The sequence below is a fragment of the Armigeres subalbatus genome, chromosome 2 (assembly GCF_024139115.2).
Source record: "Armigeres subalbatus isolate Guangzhou_Male chromosome 2, GZ_Asu_2, whole genome shotgun sequence".
Classification (NCBI taxonomy): Eukaryota; Metazoa; Arthropoda; class Insecta; order Diptera; family Culicidae; genus Armigeres; species Armigeres subalbatus.
The window spans coordinates 307,408,443-307,431,782 of record NC_085140.1 but is presented as its reverse complement, the minus strand read 5'-3'; the positions used below and the strand labels follow the sequence as shown (position 1 = coordinate 307,431,782).

Below are 23,340 nucleotides of genomic sequence, written 5' to 3'. Positions count from 1 at the left end.
GACATAAACGGGAACCTTCTTACGAACGAGCGTGAGGTGATCCAAAGGTGGCGGCAGCACTACGAAGAGCACCTGAATGGCGATATGGCAGACAACGGTGGTGGTATGGTAATGAACCTAGGAGCACGCGCGCAGGACATGCGACTTCCGGCTCCGAATCTCCAGGAAATCCAGGAGGAGATCGGCCGGCTGAAAAACAACAAAGCCCCTGGAGTTGACCAACTACCAGGAGAGCTGTTTAAACACGGTGGTGAAGCACTGGCTAGAGCGCTGCATTGAGTGATTACCAAGGTTTGGGAGGATGAGGTTCTGCCGCAGGAGTGGATGGAAGGTGTCGTGTGTCCCATCTACAAAAAGGGCGATAAGCTGGATTGTAGCAACTACCGCGCAATCACATTGCTGAACGCCGCCTACAAGGTACTCTCCCAAATTTTATGCTTTCGACTAACACCAATTGCAAGAGAGTTCGTGGGGCAGTACCAGGCGGGATTTATGGGTGAACGCTCTACCACAGACCAGGTGTTCGCCATACGTCAGGTATTGCAGAAATGCCGCGAATGCAACGTGCCCACACATCATCTATTTATCGACTTCAAAGCCGCATATGATACAATCGATCGGGACCAGCTATGGCAGCTAATGCACGAAAACGGATTTCCGGATAAACTGATACGGTTGATCAAGGCGACGATGGATCGGGTGATGTGCGTAGTTCGAGTTTCAGGGGCATTCTCGAGTCCCTTCGAAACCCGTAGAGGGTTACGGCAAGGTGATGGTCTTTCGTGTCTGCTATTCAACATCGCTTTGGAGGGAGTAATACGAAGGGCAGGGATTGACACGAGTGGTACGATTTTCACAAAGTCCGTCCAGTTATTTGGTTTCGCCGACGACATTGATATCATGGCACGTAACTTTGAGAGAATGGAGGAAGCCTACATCAGACTGAAAAGCGAAGCTAAACGGATTGGACTAGTCATCAACACGTCGAAGACGAAGTATATGATAGGAAGAGGCTCACGAGAGGTCAATGTAAACCACCCACCACGAGTTTCTATCGGTGGTGACGAAATCGAGGTGGTTGAAGAATTCGTGTACTTGGGCTCACTGGTGACCGCCGATAACGATACCAGCAGAGAAATTCGGAGACGCCTAGTGGCTGGAAATCGTACGTACTTTGGACTCCGCAAGACGCTTCGATCGAATAGAGTTCGCCGCCGTACCAAACTGACTATCTACAAAACGCTTATAAGACCGATAGTTCTCTACGGACACGAGACCTGGACGATGCTCGTGGAGGACCAACGCGCACTGGGAGTTTTCGAAAGGAAAGTGTTGCGTACCATCTATGGTGGGTTGCAGATGGCGGACGGTACGTGGAGGAGGCGAATGAACCACGAGTTGCATCAGCTGTTGGGAGAACCATCCATCGTTCACACCGCGAAAATCGGAAGACTGCGGTGGGCCGGGCACGTAGCCAGAATGTCGGACAGCAATCCGTTAAAATGGTTCTCGACAACGATCCGACGGGAACAAGAAGGCGAGGTGCACAGCGGGCAAGGTGGATCGATCAGATGGAGGACGACTTGCGGACCCTCCGCAGACTGCGTGGTTGGCGAAGTGCAGCCATGAACCGAGCTGAATGGAGAAGTCTTTTATGTGCAGCACAGGCCACTCCGGCCTTAGTCTGATGATAAATAGGGGAACAGACGGCTTTGGCAGGTTTTGTTCTATTATTGGCAGGGGGGTTTTTGTCGACCGAATTTTATGAAATTTGGCCACAATATTCTTTGATATGCAAAGAATGTTTGGGCCAAATTTGAGCATAATCAGTCATAAAAAACCCCCCTACCAATAATAGAACAAAACCTGCCAAAGCCGTCATTACCCCTAAATAAAATTGTTTTACTTCCTTCCGCACACTACACATCTTCACTTCGGGAGAGTCACGCATCTTCCAGATGTTTCTGCTCGTCTGATAGGACCTGCTTCATGAGCACCTTCTCATCATGTCGCTGTTTCGCCCTAATCGCGTTCTCGAGCTTCATCTTCTGCTGTTTTAACGCCGTCTCCATCTCAATCCGCTTCTGAAGAATAATCATCTCAATCTCCATCTCCCACTCTTTCGCCTGCTGTTCATCTTCTAACTCCTTCAAACACTTTTCCAACTCTGACCCGGAATCAATGACTGACTTAAATGACTTATTACTAGCCCTGTCGAACTTTTTTTCCCCTACCGCTTTATTTTTCTAACTACTCTTCTTGTTCTTTTCCTTCTTTTCTAGCTTCTTTAGGTACTCACTGTACTGCTGTTGGCACTCGGTGGACGGACAGAATCACTTGTTCTCCTTCACCGCCTCCGCCTCAACGCCCACGCACCGCGTATGGAACCAGTGATCGCACCCAAGCATCTGCTCGTCAACTTCGGAACCTGAACGATGCAACAATATAACACCCAACTTCCGGCGATAATCTTTCTAATCTGAGCCTATTTTACTCGCTGCTCCCCTACTGAGTTCAACACCACTTTGGCCGTTCGTATCACTCTCCAAATACAGATCGTAATCCGAAACTACAATTCACTTTCCTAACAATTTCACCTTCCGCGTGTCCATTAAATAAATACGCTGCCAAATATTTTTACTCCAACCGTTCAATTGTCGTTCTCCTTCTGTCTTTATTTTACGTAAACAAAATACAATCACATCGCGCATCATTGATTGGTTGAACATATTTGTAACCATTTGGGTAGTGCTCACTGTCCACGATTGGGTGAGCGTATTGAGTGAGTACAGTACCAGCCAGGGCACGGCAAATGCTGGGTAAAGCGTACCATTGGTACTTCGCGTACCTGAAGGAATAAAATAGACCCCATCTTGCGGTCCTTAGCCTCTTACCCAGCAACTCCTATCCCTACCTCCCCGCGGTGCTGGCCGGGATACGAGCAACCTTAGGGAAGATCGGGTAACCAACCCCGGTGGGAACTATGGTCGTATGCTGACAGGAAAGGGGGGGTTTGCTCCTCTCCGGAGGTGCAAATCTTATTGAGCGTCTGTTCTCCATGTCAGGATCGGCTCACAACAGCGTCTGTTCTCCGTGTTAGGGGCGGCTGATCATCGTCCGAGTGCCAGCGAGGGACTCTAAGTGAAACTGTGCACCATGGTTCACCGGAAATAAGGAGGAATGGTCCTCCGGAAATTTAGGGGGTTTGGTGTCAGGCCTTGCAAGCCAGCCAAAAAAAAACTCACGCAACGAACAATCAACAAGAGAGTACGGACCGGAACCATCGGCGAAGACCACTGCGACGAAAAGGGACTAGCGATTGGAAACTCGGTTCGTGGTACTGCAAATCTCTCAACTTCATCGGGAGCACACGCATACTCGCCGATGTGCTCAAGGACCGTGGATTCGGCATCGTAGCGCTGCAAGAGGTTTGTTCATCAATGAAGGGAATCAATGGTGCGAACGTTTAGAGGTAATCTACCAAAGCTGCGGCAACACACACGAGCTGGGAACAGCTTTCATAGTCGATCAACGAGAGAATGTGCAGGTTGAGGATCAAAGGCCGGTTCTTCAACTTCAGCATAATCAACGTCCATAGCCCACACTCCGGAAGCACTGATGATGATAAGGACGCATTCTACGCGCAGCTGGAACGTGAGTACGACAGCTGCCCAAGCCACGACGTCAAAATCATCATAGGAGATTTGAACGCTCAGGTTGGCCAAGAGGAGGAGTTTAGACCGACTATTGGGAAGTTCAGCGCACACCAGCTGACGAACGAAAACGGCCTACGACTTATTGATTTCGCTGCCTCCAAGAATATGGCCATTCGCAGCACCTACTTCCAACACAGCCTTCCGTATCGGTACACCTGGAGATCACCACTGCAGACAGAATCACAAATCGACTACGTTCTGATTGATGGACGACACTTCTCCGACATTATCGACGTCAGGGCATATCGTGGCGCTAACATCGACTCTGACCACTATCTGGTGATGGTTAAACTGCGCCCAAAACTATCCGTCATCAACAATGTTCGGTACCGACGACCGCCGCGGTACGACCTAGAGCGACTGAAGCAACCTGATGTCGCCACTGCATACGCGCAGCATCTCGAGGCAGCGTTGCCGGATGAGGGTGAGCTCGATGGGGCCCCTCTTGAGGACTGCTGGAATACAGTCAAAGCAGCCATTAACGACGCAGCGGCGAACAACGTCGGGTATATGGGACGAAGTCGACGGAACGATTGGTTTGACGAAGAGTGCAGACAGATTCTGGAGGAGAAGGACGCAGCGCGGGCTGTCGCGCTGCAGCAAGGTACCCGGCAGAACGTGGAACGTTATAGACGGAAGCGGAGACAGCAGACCCGCCTTTTTCAGGAGAAGAAACGCCGCCTGGAAGAAGCGGAGTGCGAGGAGATGGAACAGCTGTGCCGTTCTCAAGAAACACGCAAGTTCTACCAGAAGCTCAACACATCCCGCAAAGGCTTCGTGCCGCGAGCCGAAATGTGCCGGGATAAGGATGGGAGCATCTTGACGGACGAACGTGTGGTGATCGAAAGGTGGAAGCAGCACTACGAGGAACATTTGAATGGCGCTGAGAGTACAGGCAGTGAAAGTCAAGGCAGCGGAGGAGATGACCACGTCAGTTCAGCGGACGATGGAAGCCAACCAGCCCCCACCTTGAGGGAATTTAAGGATGCCATCCAACAGCTAAAGACCAATAAATCAGCTGGTAAGGATGGTATCGGAGCTGACCTCATCAAGATGGGCCCGGAAAAGCTAGTCACTTGCCTGCCCGCCTGGGAAGCAGTGTTACGATAGACGGGGATACCTTCGAGGTGGTCGAGGAATTCGTCTACCTCGGATCCTTGCTAACGGCTGACAACAACGTTAGTCGTGAAATACGAAGGCGCATCATCTGTGGAAGTCGGGCCTAATACTGGCTCCAGAAGAAACTGCGGTCAAAAAAGATTCGCCACCGCACCAAATGTGTCATGTACAAGACGCTTATAAGACCGGTTGTCCTCTACGGACATGAAACATGGACAATGCTCGAGGAGGACTTGCAAGCACTCGGAGTATTCGAGAGACGGGTGCTTAGGACCATCTTTGGCGGTGTGCAAGAAGACGGTGTGTTGCGGCGAAGAATGAACCATCAGCTCGCCCAGCTCTACGGCGAACCCAGTATCCAGAAGGTAGTTAAATCCGGAAGGGTACGATGGGCAGGGCATGTTGCAAGAATGCCGGACAGCAACCCTGCAAAGATGGTGTTCGCTTCCGATCCGGCAGGTACGAGACGACGTGGAGCGCAGCGAGCGAGATGTGCAGACCAGGTGCAGAACGACTTGGCGAGCGTGGGGCGTATTCGAGGATGGAGAGATGCGGCCTCGAACCGTGTATTGTGGCGTCAAATTGTTGATTCAGTGTTATCTGTTTAGATGTAGACTAAATAAATGAAATGAGTACCAGCCAGCTATGTCAACAGGCCAATCCCAACCCACCAAGCGCCTATTTACCAAGAATGTACGGATCACAACAGCGTTTGTCATTAATGTTAAGCCGGTTGATCCTCGTCCGAGTGCCAGCGAAGGATTATTAGTAAAACTGTGCATCATGGTCATAAAGAAAGGAAGGAACAATCAATAAGAAAATACGGACCGAAGTAATCTGCCAAGATCACAGCAAAAAAACTGCTGTGGTGGGATTAGGAACAGCTTTCATAGTATTGGGCAATATGCAGAGAACAGAAACACGTGATCGGGTGGTGACTAGAAATACTAGAATAAGAGATCGGCGAAGACGCCATCTTGTTTCCAACCGAACCGTCAAAAGCGGTTCCATTTCAACTTGTTTACTTTTTGCATCCATAAGAAGCAAGCAAAAAGTTCAAGTGCTGCCAGTATCATTGTTGCGATTTCATGCATTTCCATACGTTGCCATTTTGACAGTTTTTCACTCCGCCGGTCTCTGGTTATAGGGTTGCTAGTGGTGACCAATCAATTAGAGAATGTGCTCAATGAGGATAAAATGCCGATTCCTTAATTTTAGCATAAACAACGTCGATACCCACACTTCACAGGCGCTGATGATGATAAGGATGTATTCTACGCGTGGCTCCAAGATTTTTTTATGTACAGGTTATCCGACTTGTCAATATCCACAACTCAGCCATCTTGGATTTTTGTATGGAATTTATGCTCGTTTGTTTACGTTTTGCACTGAAAATGTACACGGAAGAAAAAAATTACCCAAAATTGAGTATTTTTAAACTTACTTTTGAGTTATTTTTTCTCTTCTCTTTCATCCACTCTTTCTTTTGTTGTCAAAAACAAAAGAGCCAAACAATCCAACGACGCCAGTTCAATACGGGAAGCCAATTTTGAGTTTTATTACCTGAGGTCGAAATTGAGTGAATTAAACTTACATTTGGGTAAATAAATTTTCCGTTGGGTACTTTTTTAACATGGGAGTAAAGGCAAACTACTTCGACCCTACTTACTCAATTTTGGCTTCCCGTACGGAAGTTCGAGGTTGGGTGAATTAAACTCACTATTGGGTACTTTATTTCTTCCGTGTATGTTCCCCCCCCCCGCGCGCTGGTTATTCCTAGAAATACTAGAATAAGAGATCGGCGAAGACGCCATCTTGTTTCCAATCGAACCGTCAAAAGCGGTTCCATTTCGACTTGTTTACTTTTTGCATCCATAAGAAGCAAGCAAAAAGTTCAAGTGCTGCCAGTCTTATTTTCACGATATCATGCATTTTCATACGTTGCCATTCCGACAGTTTTTCACTCCGCCGGTCTCTGGTTATAGGGTTGCTAGTTATTCCCATCTACTGACGAAGTCGGATAACCTGTACATAAAAAAATCTTGGCCACGACATCAAAATGATCTAACATCCTCTAAAGCGGGTATGTTGGGCAAAGGTGACGGAACGATTGTTTCGAGTGCAGACAGCTTCTGGAGGAGAAGGACGCAGTGCGGACAGTCTCGGGATAATCGAGAGACACGTGCTTAGAACCATCTTTCGCGACGAATGATTAACCACGAGCTCACTTAACTCTACGGCAAAGCTTGTAGCAATAGTTGGAAGGATACGATGGGCAGGACACGTTGCAAGAATTCCGGATAGCAACCCTGCAAAGATGGTGTTCGCTTTATATCTGACAGGTACTACAGAACGAATTGGCGAGAGTGGAGCGCAATCGAGGATGGAAAGATGTGCCCTCGAACCGTGTAGTATAACGTCAAATTATTGATTCAGTGTGTCTGTTTAGAAGAAGTTAAATGTATGATTTTTTTTATTAAACCGTAACAACGCCAAAGCTAAATTATGATCAAAGATATGTTTGCCCTATTACGGATCATCGGATCTTGTTGAAGTTTTGCTAATTTGTTCATCATTCGATAGATTACCCATTCACCCATCGATACATTGTTTGGTTTTGTACAATCGGGTCATGTGAATTTTTAACGGGACTGTTATACGGGTACTTTCAATATGGGACGCACATGACTTGGTTTTTTTTACTTATGGACATACAAAATCACAATTTTTATTATGATTTTTGGAAGCCCGTTAGAAATGGAAACTATTCATTGGGTTAACTCAAAACGAAGGAACGAAAAATCAAATGGGATTGGTATGTGAGTAAGGGCAGTATGGTCAAGTTTTAAAATTTTATCAACTCAATTCCCAAAAATTAATGTTTAAATATTTCAAATTAAATTTATACAAAAGTCATTGGCGTAACTAAGAAAAATTCTAGGAAGCCCAACTTTTTTTAATTTTTCTATTTCACAATCAAAACACAAAAAAGCTACTACTTTTGCTTTGTTGGCCTACAAGACAGCTCTTTCAACATATCCATTAAAGGACTTGAATATTACAAATGACGCTCAGCCCTCATGATATACAAAATCTAGAAATGTCATAGGATTCCTAATCCTTCCGAAAGAACTCCAATCTCTCTTTCATGGGGCTAAAGTCCCCCTAAAGTCAATGATAAAAGCTTAAGTTACCCAACAACGATCATATCCGGAAGTTTTCGCAAGAATAAGAAAAGGAAAATCATTTTTCAAAAACGGCGATCTTGATTCCAAAAACACATCTAGAGAGTTGTACCTAATTGTACGTGAGATACGTGAAATACGTGTCGATACAACCAAAAAGTTTGATTTGTTTTGTTTTTCTCTCTCAATCAAGTTAAATTTCCTACATTTCAGGTTGTATGCATTCTCATTTGCATTTTAACACGCACTAAATGACACGGACATAACGTAACAAAGCGAAAATTACGATCACATTTACTATTGATATGCTGTATTAAGAAAACAATATACAACGTTATGTAGATATAGCCCAACTACATAGTATTTTAAAATTATTTAACAAAACTTAAGTATAGTAAATCCATACAGCTTCCAATACTCATCAATCACTTCCGCCCACAACGGACGGGACAAGGTTTCGTTTTACATACCGAAGATCACTCTATCCGCAGTCAGTGGATTCTTCCTCGATTCATCGACATCCACAGAAATGGGACGAAATCCTCATTCAGCTTCAGTTTTCCTTATTCACTTTAAAGATGCGAGCACAAAATTTCAACTTTTATCGAGCTACGCATTCAGTGCCATTCACTACCTCACCACCGTGCAGTATTCGTTTTGCTTCCTTCGATTCACTTTGTTGCACTTACCAAAATGGGTGATTTTTTTTTTTGCCTCGGTACAGGAAGATTCACTGATCCACACTTTTACCCGTGACGATATCGGATTTCGCGACGACCACTCGTATGTATTTGCTAGCACTTTGTACAATCGTCGAATATTTTTTTCGGGGTCACGGATCATTAAAAACAAAGTAATTCACAGACTTTCGTCACCATTTTTTCACTCGCGAGTGAAATCGAACAAAAAACAATCCGTCCGTCCGTCGCGAGAGAAGAAAAATATTGACAGCTGAAAGTAGACAGGGAAGGGATGCCAGTTGACACAGAAAAATATCGCATGTATTTTAGTACAAATCTATACACGGAAAAATCAAAATTTATTTGCACTCAGAAAAAAGATATTTTATTACAGTCGCGATTCGCTGGTTGGGCCACGACCTCGGCCCAACTAACGAATTCGGTTTTTTAGTTGGGTCAACTGCCAGCCATTTGAACACGTGTATTTCGACTTGAACATCACAAATGATGTCCAGTGACGCCCAATCCCGTTTTCCGTATTTACATTCAATTTTGACGTACGGTTGCTTTTTAATTGGGCCATGGCCCAACTATCGGAGGCCCAACTAAAAAGTGACCCAAGTATTGAAATCCCAACCAGCGAATCCCGACTGTACTTATATTGTATTTTTCACGAATGATTAGATTCGCCCGACGAAATTCAAGAGTTGTGAAAACTCATATGTGAATATGTACGTTATGTGGAAGATATTGATTTGGAAAATGTATTGGAGGTAATCACTTTCCCTTCGATGGGACTCGAACCCATGACCCTACAGTACGCTAGACTGGTGCTTTAACCAACTAAGCTACGAAGGACCTCCGTCGGCCTTCGCAACCTAGCGGCTACTGAACGAGCTCGAGATTCCCAAATTGGACGCATAGTCAAATCACTCGCAATCCATTTCTCAAGCCAATACTTCCACATGTGTATTGTACACGTCCACATTAGAGGAGCGTGAGTATTTAGAATGTCTGGCGGCTATACACATTCTTCATCAGCAACGGTACTGATCAAGTGAGGTTGTGTAAGCTATTTGCCAGTCGGTCGTCAAGCTCAGACCCGACCGCATTGCGTAGGCAAGAGCACGCAACTCAAGTTCAGTCTTGGACGTTAATTTACAATGTTGTTTAATCCCCGGAAATAGGCAATTACCTTTGATTGAACTGATTCAAGAGTTGTCAATTTTGTATTTCAAGGCATTTTCGACAACCTTTTTATAGATTACCTTGATCGTCAAGCACGTGGTCGGTTGAGAACAATGGGACTGAATGTAAACATCGAAGCACCAGCTGGTTTTGTTGTGTAAACATGATCAGCTGAAGAGCTGAGAACAATGAAAAAATATGTAAACATGAGGGGGCTTGCGGCAGCTGTCACGATCTTCAAGTGAAATGCGCACGGTAGCCAGCACCGAAATCGAAAGCGAAATCTGAGTAAGACGAAATTTTTATCATAAGAGTCTAAATGGTGAAAAAAATCGCAATACAACTCGCATAAAAACCAAACGATAGCCGAACCATTCTTAGAACGGTTTACGTTTCACGCTGAACCATAATAAAAATGGTACTGAACCATAATCGTACTGTAGTCTGATAACGTTTTGACCACAATGGCTACGTGGACTTCGTGGCCGTGCGGTTAGCGACGTCAATCGTCTAGACGCATGTGCTGTGGTGTGTGGGTTCGATTCCCGCCCTGGTAAGGAGAAAACTTTTCGTAACGCGAAAAGCTCTCCACTGCCCGGATAAAAATGTACTATTGGTTCAATAGTGTAAACAATTGAATTACCATACAATATACGGTATACAATAGGATAAATTGTTTCTTGATGGTTGAACAGATTGTATCAACACTGAGGATACAATACATCAACATATTTCTCTAATGTAACAATACTTGCAATTGTTTTTGAAACGTTTTCGTACATAAGAATCGTACAATGATAACTTTTGAAACGTTTCTTTACATTGCATATAAACTATATAACAACATTTGCCTCAAAGCGCCAAATATGCATTTTTTCCCTTTAAATTGCATTGTTGAACAGTAACGCTACTACTAGTGATCACTGCTGAGAAATCAAAAATCGTATTGTTTTACTATACAAATACAATACAATCCATTGTATTTTGAACAGTTTTGTTCGGATATTTCAACAATATATTAACCATACACTCTATTGTGTGACGAAAAAAATGTATGGAAAAATCTCAGATTTTGTATAGTTACGATACTTAACAACCCGTACATTCTATTGCGAAAACTTCATTTACATTTGAGTAAATGGTTCATAACAATGCATTCTAATGTATTTCTTTGGTTTCATTTACAATATAATTTATTGCCAATTTAATGTTATTAATAGTAGTGTTACAATAAAATGTATTGTTATTCTACTGTCTTTTTTATTCGGGTGGCCCACTGGGTGTAGTGTAAATGTCCTGTCCATTGTCTCATGTTAGACTGAACACTCACAGTCTGTGCGACCTCTGGTCGAAGACGGTGATTCTGTATTTTTACAGTTTTCGTGGACCGGACTAATAGGGCACTAAATGTCAACGAAGAAAAAATCAGTACGTTTTGACAGATAGGTACCCAACATGTTTGGGAACGATAACAAAGGGAACCGCAGCGACAATCGTCCTCTATAGTTTATTACCTCTATTACCGGACTGTATGAGCAATGGGTTGTTAAGAATGTTAACCACAAGAAAAACACATTTTCTTTATTTATACATTTTTGGAGGGAATATTTTGTCAGTATTATATTGATTATGGTACGTAGAACGTAAACTTCATTGATTAAGGGTGGGGTAGCTGTTTTACCATATATATGTATTGTTAACACTCACAAAAAACTCCGCATTATATTCATGAGTTTACACATGGATTTTTGCAATGGGGTTAGCGAAATGGATTCCATATTTTCGACACATATATTCCATGCGTACACATGCATTGCATGTATGTTCACACACACTTTCCATGTGGGTCATAGTATCCATGTGTGAATTTGTATGCAAATAAGTATGTGCCGACGCATGATATGCATATTTCAAAATACATGGATTTTTGCCATAAAGTATGTGTCGATTTTCCTGAGTGTTTGAAGAACTTAATGTTAATGGCGGTGTAACCTGCGAGTTACAATTAACCCGTTTTGTTTAGTCTTGTCGCTGAGTGTATTTTGGGTAGTTTGGTGTCGTTTTAACTGGCTACACTGATAAAAAAATACACGTTCGATTCATGTTTTTCGGAATATGGATATTTTCAACCAGCTGACACCATGAAGTCTAGTGTAATCCACATCGCTATGATGTTCTTGACATTCTTATTTCAAATGACAATGTTAGTATCCGAATTCATTATTGATTCACCACGATATGATATGCATATCCATGAATACCCATAACAAATACACGTTCGACTCATATGTTTCAAAATGTTGATATTTCATTCCAAGTTACACCATCAAGTCTAATGTATTTCACATCACTGCGATGTTCTTTACAAACTCAGTTCAAATGACAATGTTTATATAAAATTTCATACTTGATACACCACGATGTCATATGTTTATCTTAAATATGTTATGAATCAATTGAAACGAATTTAGGTATGCACTGATAAAAAAATACACGTTCGATTCATGTTTTTCGGAATATGGATATTTTCAACCAGCTGACACCATGAAGTCTAGTGTAATCCACATCGCTATGATGTTCTTGACATTCTTATTTCAAATGACAATGTTAGTATCCGAATTCATTATTGATTCACCACGATATGATATGCATATCCATGAATACCCATAACAAATACACGTTCGACTCATATGTTTCAAAATGTTGATATTTCATTCCAAGTTACACCATCAAGTCTAATGTATTTCACATCACTGCGATGTTCTTTACAAACTCAGTTCAAATGACAATGTTTATATAAAATTTCATACTTGATACACCACGATGTCATATGTTTATCTTAAATATGTTATGAATCAATTGAAACGAATTTAGGTATGGATTCTGATGAGACTCCAATTGTCATCATTCCAATAAAATTGCACATGTTCATGCATATTTCGAAAAGGTTGTAACAATTTTCAGCTATCAGCGATAGTGAACTATAGTTTTATCAACAATCAATATGAAACTAGCGATTTTTTAGTGGTTCCAGTTTCGCACACTATGAACAATCCTCGGTACCCAGTTATGTCATCTTTGCAAACAATACGTAATCTATGAACGACCTTTAGAACATGGTTTAGCACTGATGCCATAGCAACATTTTCGTATATAGATTTTTTTACCAAACAATAACAATCAAGGAAAATGTTTGCTGACTCTTGATAAGATTCATCCGTCGCATTATTATTTAGGTATTCCATTTTTATTAAACGTTTGTTTTTTTTTCAGCTATGAAATTTGGCAATAATATGAGATGCAAATTATAAGAGTCTAAATTTATGGCCCCAAAACCGCTTCGTTCCAGAAGGGAACTGGCTAGAGGCCTGAATAAGAGAAACGCGGATAGAAAATATGAATCTGCCAACACTGCATTCAATCTTCTTCACCAAAGAACAACACATGAAAAGGAAGAAATGGTTTATGTAGATAAAATCTCACAATCCGCTTTTTTAGGTGCCCACATCACTTAACAGTAGAATCCAATAAACGATGGAATTTCATTTCATAATCTATAAATGACTTGCATATACTATTGCAAACTAATGTAAAATAAATTCAATTTCGTTTATTTAAAAATGGCATAAAATCGAATTTGGCCGTTTTCAGTATTTGAGCCAACATTTTGGCTGCTTGACAGGTCTCCTGCTCCCCTCACTGCGTCGCTCTCGATGAATCGAGCTCGGGCGAAAATAAACTTCTTCTTTTTTACCCTTTTCACCGAAAATCAAAGTCATCATGTTTTGACGTTTGTTATAAACGATGAAGGAGTAAATGAAACAAAACGATATCATTTTGAAAAGAGCAACTTCGAATTTATTTCCTTCTTGCTTTTCCCGACTCTGCTTTGAGAACTTTGACAAGTTGCTTTTGTTCGGTTCGGTCGCTAAAGTCAGTTCGGTTCGGTCCGGTCGCAAAAAGATAGTGGAAAAATTCGTGTCTCATTTCGGGAAGTTTGTGTATGTATCTACCTCCGAGGAAGAACCGGCAGAATCTGTATTCTTATTTTTAATTACCGTCGGGCCAATGTCGCAAACGTAAACAATGCCTTTTCCTGCAAATTCCTCAACAACTAGGACCGCTCCCAGCTAACAACTTGGAACTGGTGAGGCTCCGCGTGTTCTTTCGAACGGAAGTGGAAAATACCGCCAGAAGTCTCTAATCTTCCTGAAATCAGCGGAAGAATTCAATGTTTACGTTTGCGACTTTCGCCCTTTTGTAACAACAATTTCGATTATGCCAGCACCGGAAAACCAGGTGACAGATGCTCCACTGGTTATTGGCTTAGGATGTGAAATTCCGTGGTGCAATTCGTTCCTAATAAATAAAAGGAAAAGGATAAAAAAGCTCAACGCAATTACATATTACTGTATTCCCTTGGGACATTGGCGTAAAATGAGCCTATCGTGCGGCAATCGAGAGGAATGTGCGGTGATGCCGAGGGTGATGCTTCCTTCCGGAAGGAAAGTTTTCGCAAGGCAAAGATTACCCGGTTGTGCTGTCACCGTGGACTGAACTGTACGAGGGAATTTCCGCAAAGGTAAGCGGTCGGCGTACGGCATCCTTCTGTAACCACTCCACGGTTTTCTCCTTGTCTGATTGGTCCTATTTTGTTGAAACAGCATTAATTCTGAGTTTTCTCATGTAATCCTTTCCCTATAGTATACATCCTAGGACGGGAAACAGAAAATCGTCCGCGCCTTACATATCATCGAAGCCATCCTGCTGGGTAGCCAAGACAATCGTTCTCGACTGCTGCACTAACGTAACAGCAAATTTGCCAAGGCAATGAATCGCTCGCTGGGACACCTACCGTCCAATCCCCAAATGCTGATGTTGGTGACCGAACTGGATGACTTTTCAACAACAACGTTTCGATTCAGTCAAAGTGAGTGGCTGTGATTTGGAGCGATTCGCCGCGCTCGAAACGAAACGGTTCTACATTCCCGTGGACTATTGTTCATGCGGAGTGTGCAAAGGGCGCCAAGAAGCTGTTGAACTTTGAAAAAAATTTATCCATAGCCAATCCTACGGGCCTGGAACAAGACCAATCAGATCTACTCTAGGCACAGCGATTCAAAGTGGTCAAGAAGTCGAACCAAGTTTACTGGCTTCCGGAAACTAAATTAATTTAAGCGACGTCCTGTTGAAGAAACCACAGACTGGACAACAAGTTGGAGGCAGACATCCAAACAAGCTAAGTATAATTTGTATCAATGATTGATTGATTTATAGAGATTGATTGATTGAGTTTGATTAATTGATATCGATTCATTGAGTTGAGATTGATTGATTAAGATTGATCCATTGAGATTGATTTGGATTGATTGAAAGTTTGATTTATATTGATTGAGAGATTGATTAAAATATTAATTGAGATTGAGTGACAGATTAATTGAAATTGTTTGAAAGATTTATTTAGATTGATTGAAAGATTGATGAGTTTAATCATTGGCGTAACTACAGGGGGGCTAGGGGGGCTTTAGCCCCACCTATGATTTAATTAGCCCCCCTAGAACGAAGGATTTTACGTTCCTTTGATTCTCAACCCCAGGAAGTTGGAGTAGGAACAATGAATGCATGCTGATTCAATGCTGGTTGAATAAATAATAGTAACAATCTATCAGAAAAAAACTAACTTTACTGTCAAAATTTTCTGAAAATTTTGAATTGCTAGTGAACACGCTGGGCTTGAGTAGCTAACCTTTATATGAGAGAAAACTTAGAGTTTATTCGGGAGGACTTCCAAAACATATCAGATTTTTTCTTGAAATTCACGTAGCTTTTACCTGATTTTTCGATAGAATTTTCATTCTACGTGAAAATCAGATAAGTTCTACCTGAGTTTTGGATAGAATTCACCGGATACATAAGTTTCACCTGAATGTACTGAAGCATATAGCTGTAGCTGTGTTTAAAAATAAAAAAAAATAAAAAAATTAAAATTTAAAATATTTTAGCCCCCCCTCGAATATTTCCTAAGTTACGCCAATGAGTTTAATGAGGATTGATTTAGATTGATTGATTGAGAGATTAATTGAGATTGACTGAAATTGATTGAGAGATTGATTTAGATTAATTGAGAGTTTAATTGATATTGACTGAGATATATTGAGAGATTAATTGAGATTGACTGAAATATTGATTGAGAGATTAATTAAGCTTGATTGAGAGATTGATTTTAATTTATTGAGAGATTGATTGAGAGTTTATTTGATATTGACTGAGATAGATTGATTTAGAGATTGATTGAGATAAATTTAGATTAATTGAGAGTTTGATTGAGATTGATTAAGCTTGATTTAGATTGATTGAGATAGAATTATTGAGAGATTGATTGAAATTGATTGATTAAGATTGATTGAGAGATTGATTGAGAAATTGATTTAGATTGATTGCGATATTGATTTAAATTGATCTAGAGATTGATTAAGTGATTAATTTATATTGATTAAGTGATTATTTTATATTGATTAAGCAATTGATTCATTTTGATTTAGGTTGATTAAGAGATTGATTGAGAGTTTAATTGAGATTGATTGAGATTGAATGATTGAGAGATTAATTGAAGATTGATTGAAATTGATTGATTAGGATTGATTTAGAGATTGATTGAGATTGAATGAGAGATTAATTCAGAGATTGATGGAGAAATTGATTCAGATTGATTTAGATTAATTTCGATTGATTGAGTTTGATTGAGAGATTGATTGAGAGTTTGAGATTGATTGAGAGATTAATTGAGATTGATTTAGATTAATTGAGATAAATTTAGATTGATTGAGATATTGATTTAGATTGATCGAGAGTTTGATTGAGATTAAATGATTGAGAGATTAATTGAGATTGATTGAAATTGATTGATTAAGATTGATTTAGAGTTTGATTGAGATAATTTAGATTGATTGAGAGACTAATTAAGATCGATTGAGAGATTGATTCTGTTTGATTTAGGTTGATTGAGAGATTGATTTAGATTGATTGAGAGATTGATCGAGAGATCAATTGAGATTGATTGAGATATTGATTTAGATTGATTGAGAGTTTAATTGAGATTGATTAGGATTAAATGATTGAGAGATTAATTGAGATTGATAGAAATTGATTGATTTAGAGATTGATTGAGATTGAATTAGAGATTAATTCGTAGATTGATTGAGAAATTGATTTAGATTGATTGAGAGATTGATTCAGATTGACTTAAATTGATTGAGATCAATTGAGATTGATTAAGAGATTGATTCATTTTGATTTAGATTGATTAATAGATTGATTGAGAGTTTAATTGAGATTGATTGAGATTGAATGATTGAGAGATTAATTGAGATTGATTGAAATTGATTGATTAGGATTGATTTAGAGATTGATTGAGATTGAATGAGAGATTAATTCAGAGATTGATGGAGAAATTGAGTCAGATTGATTTAGATTAATTTAGATTGATTGAGTTTGATTGAGAGATTGATTGAGATTGATTTAGAGATTGATTGAGAGTTTGAGATTGATTGAGAGTTTTAGATTGATTGAGAGATTAATTGAGATTGATTTAGATTTGATTGAGATAAATTTATATTGATTGAGATATTGATTTAGATTGATCGAGAGTTTGATTAAGATTGATAAAGCTTGATTGAGATTGAATGATTGAGAGATTAATTGAGATTGATTGAAATTGATTGATTTATAGTTTGATTGAGATTAATTTATATTGATGGAGAGACTAATTAAGATCGATTGAGAGATTGATTCTGTTTGATTTAGATTGATTGAGAGATCAATTGAGATTTATTGAGAGATTGATTCAGATTGATTGAGAGATTGATTTAGATTGTTTGAGAGATTGATCGAGAGATCAATTGAGATTGATTGAGATATTGATTTAGATTGATTGAGAATTTAATTGAGATTGATTAGGATTGAATGATTGAGAGATTAATTGAGATTGATTGATTAAGATTGATTGAGATATTAATTGTGATTGATTGAGAGATTGATTTAGATTGATTGTGAGATTAACTGAGATTGATTGATATTGACTGACATAGATTGATGTAGATATTGATTGAGAGATTGATTCAGTTTGATTTAGATTGATTGAGAGATTGACTGAGAAATTGATTTAGATTGATTTAGAGATTTTGATTGAGAGATTAATTGATATTGATTTAGAGATTGATTGAGATTAATTTAGATTGATTGAGAGATTAATTAAGATTGATTCTGTTTGATTTATATTGATTGAGAGATCAATTGAGATTGATTTAGATAGATTGAACTTGATTGAGAGATTGATTTAGATTGATTGAGAGATTGACTGAGATTGATTGAGAGTTTAATTGATATTGACTGAGATAGATTGATTGAGAGATTAATTGAGATTGAAATATTGATTGAGATATTAATTTAGATTGACTGAGAGATTGATTCAAATTGATTTTTATTGATTGCGAGATTGATTTAGAGATTGATTGAGAGATCAATTGAGATTGATTGAGATATTTATTTAGATTGATTGAGAGTTTAATTGAGATTGATTGAGCTTGATTTAGAATGATTGAGATTGAATGATTGAGAGATTAATTGAGATTGATTGAATGATTAGGATTGATTTATAGATTGAATGAGATTGAATGAGAGATTAATTCAGAGATTGATTGAGAGATTCTTTTTTCAATTAATTGGTTCAGATTGATTTAGAGATCGATTGAGAGTGAGACATTGATTGAGAGATTAATTGATATTGTTTCAGAGTTTGATTGAGATTGATTAAGCTTGATTTAGATTGATTGAGATTTAATGATTGAGAGATTGATTGAAACTGATTGATTAAGATTGATTTAGAGTTTGATTGAGATTAATTTAGATTGATTGAGAGACTAATTGAGATTGATTGAGAGATTGATTCTGTTTGATTTAGATTGATTGAAAGATCAATTGAGATTGGTTGAGATTGATTGAGAGATTGATTCAGATTGATTGAGATTGATTGAGAGATTAATTGAGATTGATTGAAATATTGATTGAGAGATTGATTTAGATTGATTGAGAGATTGACTGAGATTGATTGAGAGTTCAATTGATATTGACTGAGATAGATTGATTTAGAGATTGATTGAGATTAATTTATATTGATTCAGAGATCAATTAAGATTGGTTGAAATATTGATTTAGATTGATTGAGAGTTTGTTTGAGATTGATTAAGCTTGATTTAGATTGATTGAGATCGAATGATTGAGAGATTAATTGAGATTGATTGAAATTGATTTATGCGGATTGATTGAAATTGATTTATTAAGATTGATGTAGAGATAGATTGAGATTGATTGAAAGATTACTTGAGATTGACTGACAGATTGAAATCGATTGGGCGATTTATTGAAATTTATTTAACTTTGATTGAGAGATTGATTGAGGAAATTGATTTAGATTGATTGAGATTGATTTAGAGATTGATTGAGCGATTAATTGAGATTGATTGAGAGATTAATTGAGGTTGATTTAGATTAATTTAGATTGATTTAGAGATTGGTTGAGAGATTAATTGAGATTATTTTAGATTGATTGGGATTAATCTAATTGATAGAATTTCCGGAGGAGTTCTCAGAGGAATTTTTCGAGAAAATCTCGAACGTATTCCTGAAGGAACTCTCGAAAGAATACCCGGATGAATTTTCGCAAAGCTCCCGGAGTAATTCCCGAAGAAATTTCCTGAGGAACTTCCTAAGGAATTTCTGGGGGAAGTCCCGAAGGAATTGTTGGAGAAATTCTCGGAGGAATTCCCGATGGAAACCCCCTAAGGAATTCCCGAAGAAATTCCGGGAAGAATTCCCTTAAGAATTCTCGGAGGAAGTCCTGAAGAAATTCCCGGAGGATCTCCCTGAGGAATTTCTGAAACAAATCTCGGAAGAACTCCCGAAGGAATTCCCAAAGGAGTTGTAGAAGAAATTCCCGGAGGAGTTCCCGATGAAAGAAAGGAATTCCCGAAGTAATTCTCGAAAAAATCCTTAAGCTACTCTCGAAGAAATTTCCCAGGGAATCCTCGATATAAATCCCAGAGGAATACCCAAAGGAACTCTTGGAGGAATTTCCGAATGATTTACCGAAGCAATTTACGGAGGAATTCCCCAAGAAAGGCCCGAAGAAATTCCCCGAGGAACTTGCGAGGACTTCCCAAATGAATTCACAAAGGAATTCCCGAAAGAGCTTTCCGAAGGAAATTCCCGGGAAAAAAAATCGGGAGCATTTTTGAAAGGACTCCCGGAAGAATTTCCTAAAGAATTCCTTGAGCAATTCCCGGAGGAGTTCTCGATGGAATGTCAAAAAAAAATTCTGGAGAAATTCCCAAAGGAATTCCCGGACGTTCTCGTAAAGGAATTTCCTGATGCATTTCTGAAAGAATCCCTAAGGAAATCTTGGAGAAATTCTCGGGGGAGCTCCTAATGGAATTTCCGGATGCATTTCTGATAGAATTTCAAAGGAAATCTCGAATAAATTCTCCAAAGATTTCCTGGGAGAATTCCTCCGGGAATACCTTCGGTAATTCCTTCTGGAACTCCACTAGACATTGTCTCGGGAATTCGTCCGGAAATTGCATCAAGAATTCCTGAGTTTCTTTTGGTATCATTCGGGTTCAGGGAATTCATTCAGGTATTCCTCCGTGAATTTCTTCGGGAATTTCCTCGGATATACTTTCGGGTATTCTTTCTCGAATTCCTCCGGGATTTTGGAAGTTTCTTTGGGAATTCCTCCCTGCATTCCTTCGGGGACTCCCCAGAAAATTGCTTCGGGTATTCCTCCAAGAATTCCTACAGGTTTGTGTAAACTTCCGGAAATTTCTCAGGAAGTGCCTTTGGTATTAAAGGATTAAAAAACAAATTTTCTGAGGAATTCCAAAGGTTTATCAAAAAGTAGTAATTAAAAAAGAGAAATTCTCAGATACTCAACATACACTTGAATTCTTGGAAAATACTCTCATGCCCATATAAATTTTCTTTGTTCTTCTTTTCTCAAAACTCAAGATACGTCTCTAGATCATCAGAGAAACATTAAGGATTTCTTAAATACGCACACCTTACGTTACTGGAAAGCGGAATCGACACCGGAATAAAAAAGCTAATGGAAGCCGGCCTTGTGCACACGCTATCTCATGGAATTCAGTTAGCTGCTGCGCCTCGGATTAGCCAACAATCGGATACCGTGCATAGGAGGTAGATAAAAAATACTGCAAAGGTTAGTCTGCAGCCTACATTAATTGTTTCTCCAAACTGTTTACCTTCCAGATTAAATGCGAGATCCAATCTTCGGGCACAAACGGAACTGCTTGAGCGTGTTTCAAGTAAAGCGTAATGCGTTTGATACTTCCCGGGCCCACCAGTATCTGGCGGTACATTCTCGTTCCGAATATCACAGCAGCGTTTACCAGATAGCTGCACTTCAGGAAACACTTCTTCCCGGCGGGATACTTCCGAAACTTGTGACCAGAACTGTAGTTCCTTCTTATCATCGCCTGACCATGAATCTGATCCAGGAATCCACCGGTGTAGCAGAGCCCTATGCAGCTATACAGCTGTTAATAATTATATACAACTATACAGCTGTTAATAATTTTAATTTAATAAAATAAAAATAATGTTTTTATTTACAACCTTCCAACATTGAAAACAAACACGCTCATTTGAATCTACTCAAAAGTGAGTCGAAATGACTCACTTTAGTATTTTAATGGAAATGTCAAAAAGTGAGTAACATTATATTTAGCAAGTGAGTCAATTTTCACTCACTTAGCAGAGTTTTAGGCTTTACTCACTTTTGCGTAATTGTTTTCATTTCCACTGTCAAGCACTTGGAAAATTTTTCGTGAAACATGTTCTCGCATGTTTTGTGAAAAACAAAGATTATTAACGACTTGGAAATATTCCGGAAATTGAAGGTACCGTATTCCTGTTAAAATATATTATATTTTTATATTAAAAGTAAATTTAATTATGTGAACAGAGAAGATGATTACAGTTGGTGGTGGTGATCTGGCTGGACATGGCCCGCAAAGATTCTCGCAATACTGACAGAGGATTCGAAGCCAGATTCGATGTTTTCATTGATACGCGATATGGTTTTGATGGTGCCCACGAAATATAGTGATGTACTTTACCTTTGCCAGTCGACCCTCGGTATATATTGTCAGGGTACGGGAATGTACATCAAATGTCCATGCGCAGAATGTACGGCCAAGGGCAGAAATTTCAGCGGAAGCGTGTAATCGTCCAGTGCCAGGCGGCGATGAGAAAGGACAGACGGTGAGAATAAGCGTGGGAAACAAGGAGCTGTTTATTACATTCAAGTAAGTTGCTAAGAACTGTTAGTACTCGTTACATGATATTTTTCTAGCTGTGAGTACGCATGTTTGTAAAAGAAAATTATTTAACTATGTTTCAATTTTATATTCGCAGCGTATAGAACAGTCACTGACACGGTTCCGATGTGCACGCCGACGCACGTATTTTTCGCTCAAGCGGCATACGGGAGCACGGCGTTCTGGTGAGCCGGGCACATCTTAGCACACCCGCATCTGTCTCCGTGGCAAGGGGCTTAAACGAGTTATCAGGTAGCACTAGCTGGAGCTAGAACGGGATGCACCTCTGGAGAGGTAGCGACGAGCAGCGGAAACTCAACGACCCCAGAAGAACACCTTCGACAACACTTGAAACATTTGTGTCTCCTTGAAATGAATATGCTTTTACAACTTTTATAGAATGGACTGATTTGTTAGATTAGTAACTGGAACGATTTTTAAGTTATTAGGTATTTGAATCTTGAAAGTAATGTTGCAGAGAAACTAAAATGTACGATATATGTCACTTCAACTAATAAATCAATAAATAAATTGGGCGAAGCGGAGAGCATTTCGTTTATTACAATAAAATATCATTCCATTATCAAGCGCATAATGCTCCCAGAATTTTCAAAAGTGAGTAAGAGCTACTCACTTTTAGTCGGAAAAAAGTGAGTAAGTCTAACTCTAATTTTGACATAATGCTACATTACTCATAAGTGAGTAAACATACGGTTACTCAAAAGTGAGCTGTTCCACTTTTTTTCAAAGTGAGTCAAATTTGACTCACTTTTGAGTAGATTCAAATGAGCGTGTAAGGTCAAAAATAAAGCTGGATGACGTCTAATCATCTTTCTCTTTCAAGCGCGTAGGAGGAATATGATTTGTTTTCATCGGGAAACGATCATACATCCTTCCTAAGCGCTTGAAAGAGAAAGATGATTAGACGTCAACAAGCTCATTGATGAAAGAAAAAGAAAAACAAGAAGAAGAACCCCAAATAAGGAGCTCGACATGGCTTGACGTTACATAGCAAGACGTCGGACCCATATCAGGCTGAAACGTCAAAACCATTTCGCAT

At 39.7% G+C, this 23,340-nt stretch overlaps 1 protein-coding gene and 1 long non-coding RNA gene across 5 annotated transcripts in view; one reads left to right on the top strand and one right to left on the bottom strand.

Annotated features, from left to right (window-relative positions):
• Positions 1-8,971, bottom strand: part of LOC134212560 (uncharacterized) — a 68,051-nt gene extending 59,080 nt beyond the window's left edge. Inside the window, exon 1 of one of the 2 annotated variants that reach the window (XM_062690538.1) lies at positions 8,710-8,971. The gene's annotated coding sequence lies outside the window, so the exon portion shown is untranslated. Of the gene's footprint in view, positions 1-8,490 lie in introns of both variants that reach the window. The other variant, XM_062690537.1, reaches the window with a different exon arrangement.
• Positions 8,972-13,887: 4,916 nt separating this feature from the next.
• Positions 13,888-22,844, top strand: LOC134216700 (uncharacterized). Of its 3 annotated transcripts, XR_009980777.1 has the most exons (5): positions 14,321-14,470; positions 14,593-14,818; positions 20,950-21,138; positions 21,211-22,268; positions 22,378-22,843. It is a non-coding gene; the product is annotated as an uncharacterized LOC134216700 (long non-coding RNA). The 3 variants fall into 3 exon arrangements; XR_009980776.1 differs by having other exon boundaries at positions 21,211-22,844; XR_009980779.1 differs by lacking the exons at positions 14,321-14,470; positions 14,593-14,818 and adding an exon at positions 13,888-13,926 and having other exon boundaries at positions 21,211-22,843.
• The last annotated feature ends 496 nt before the right edge of the window (positions 22,845-23,340 follow it).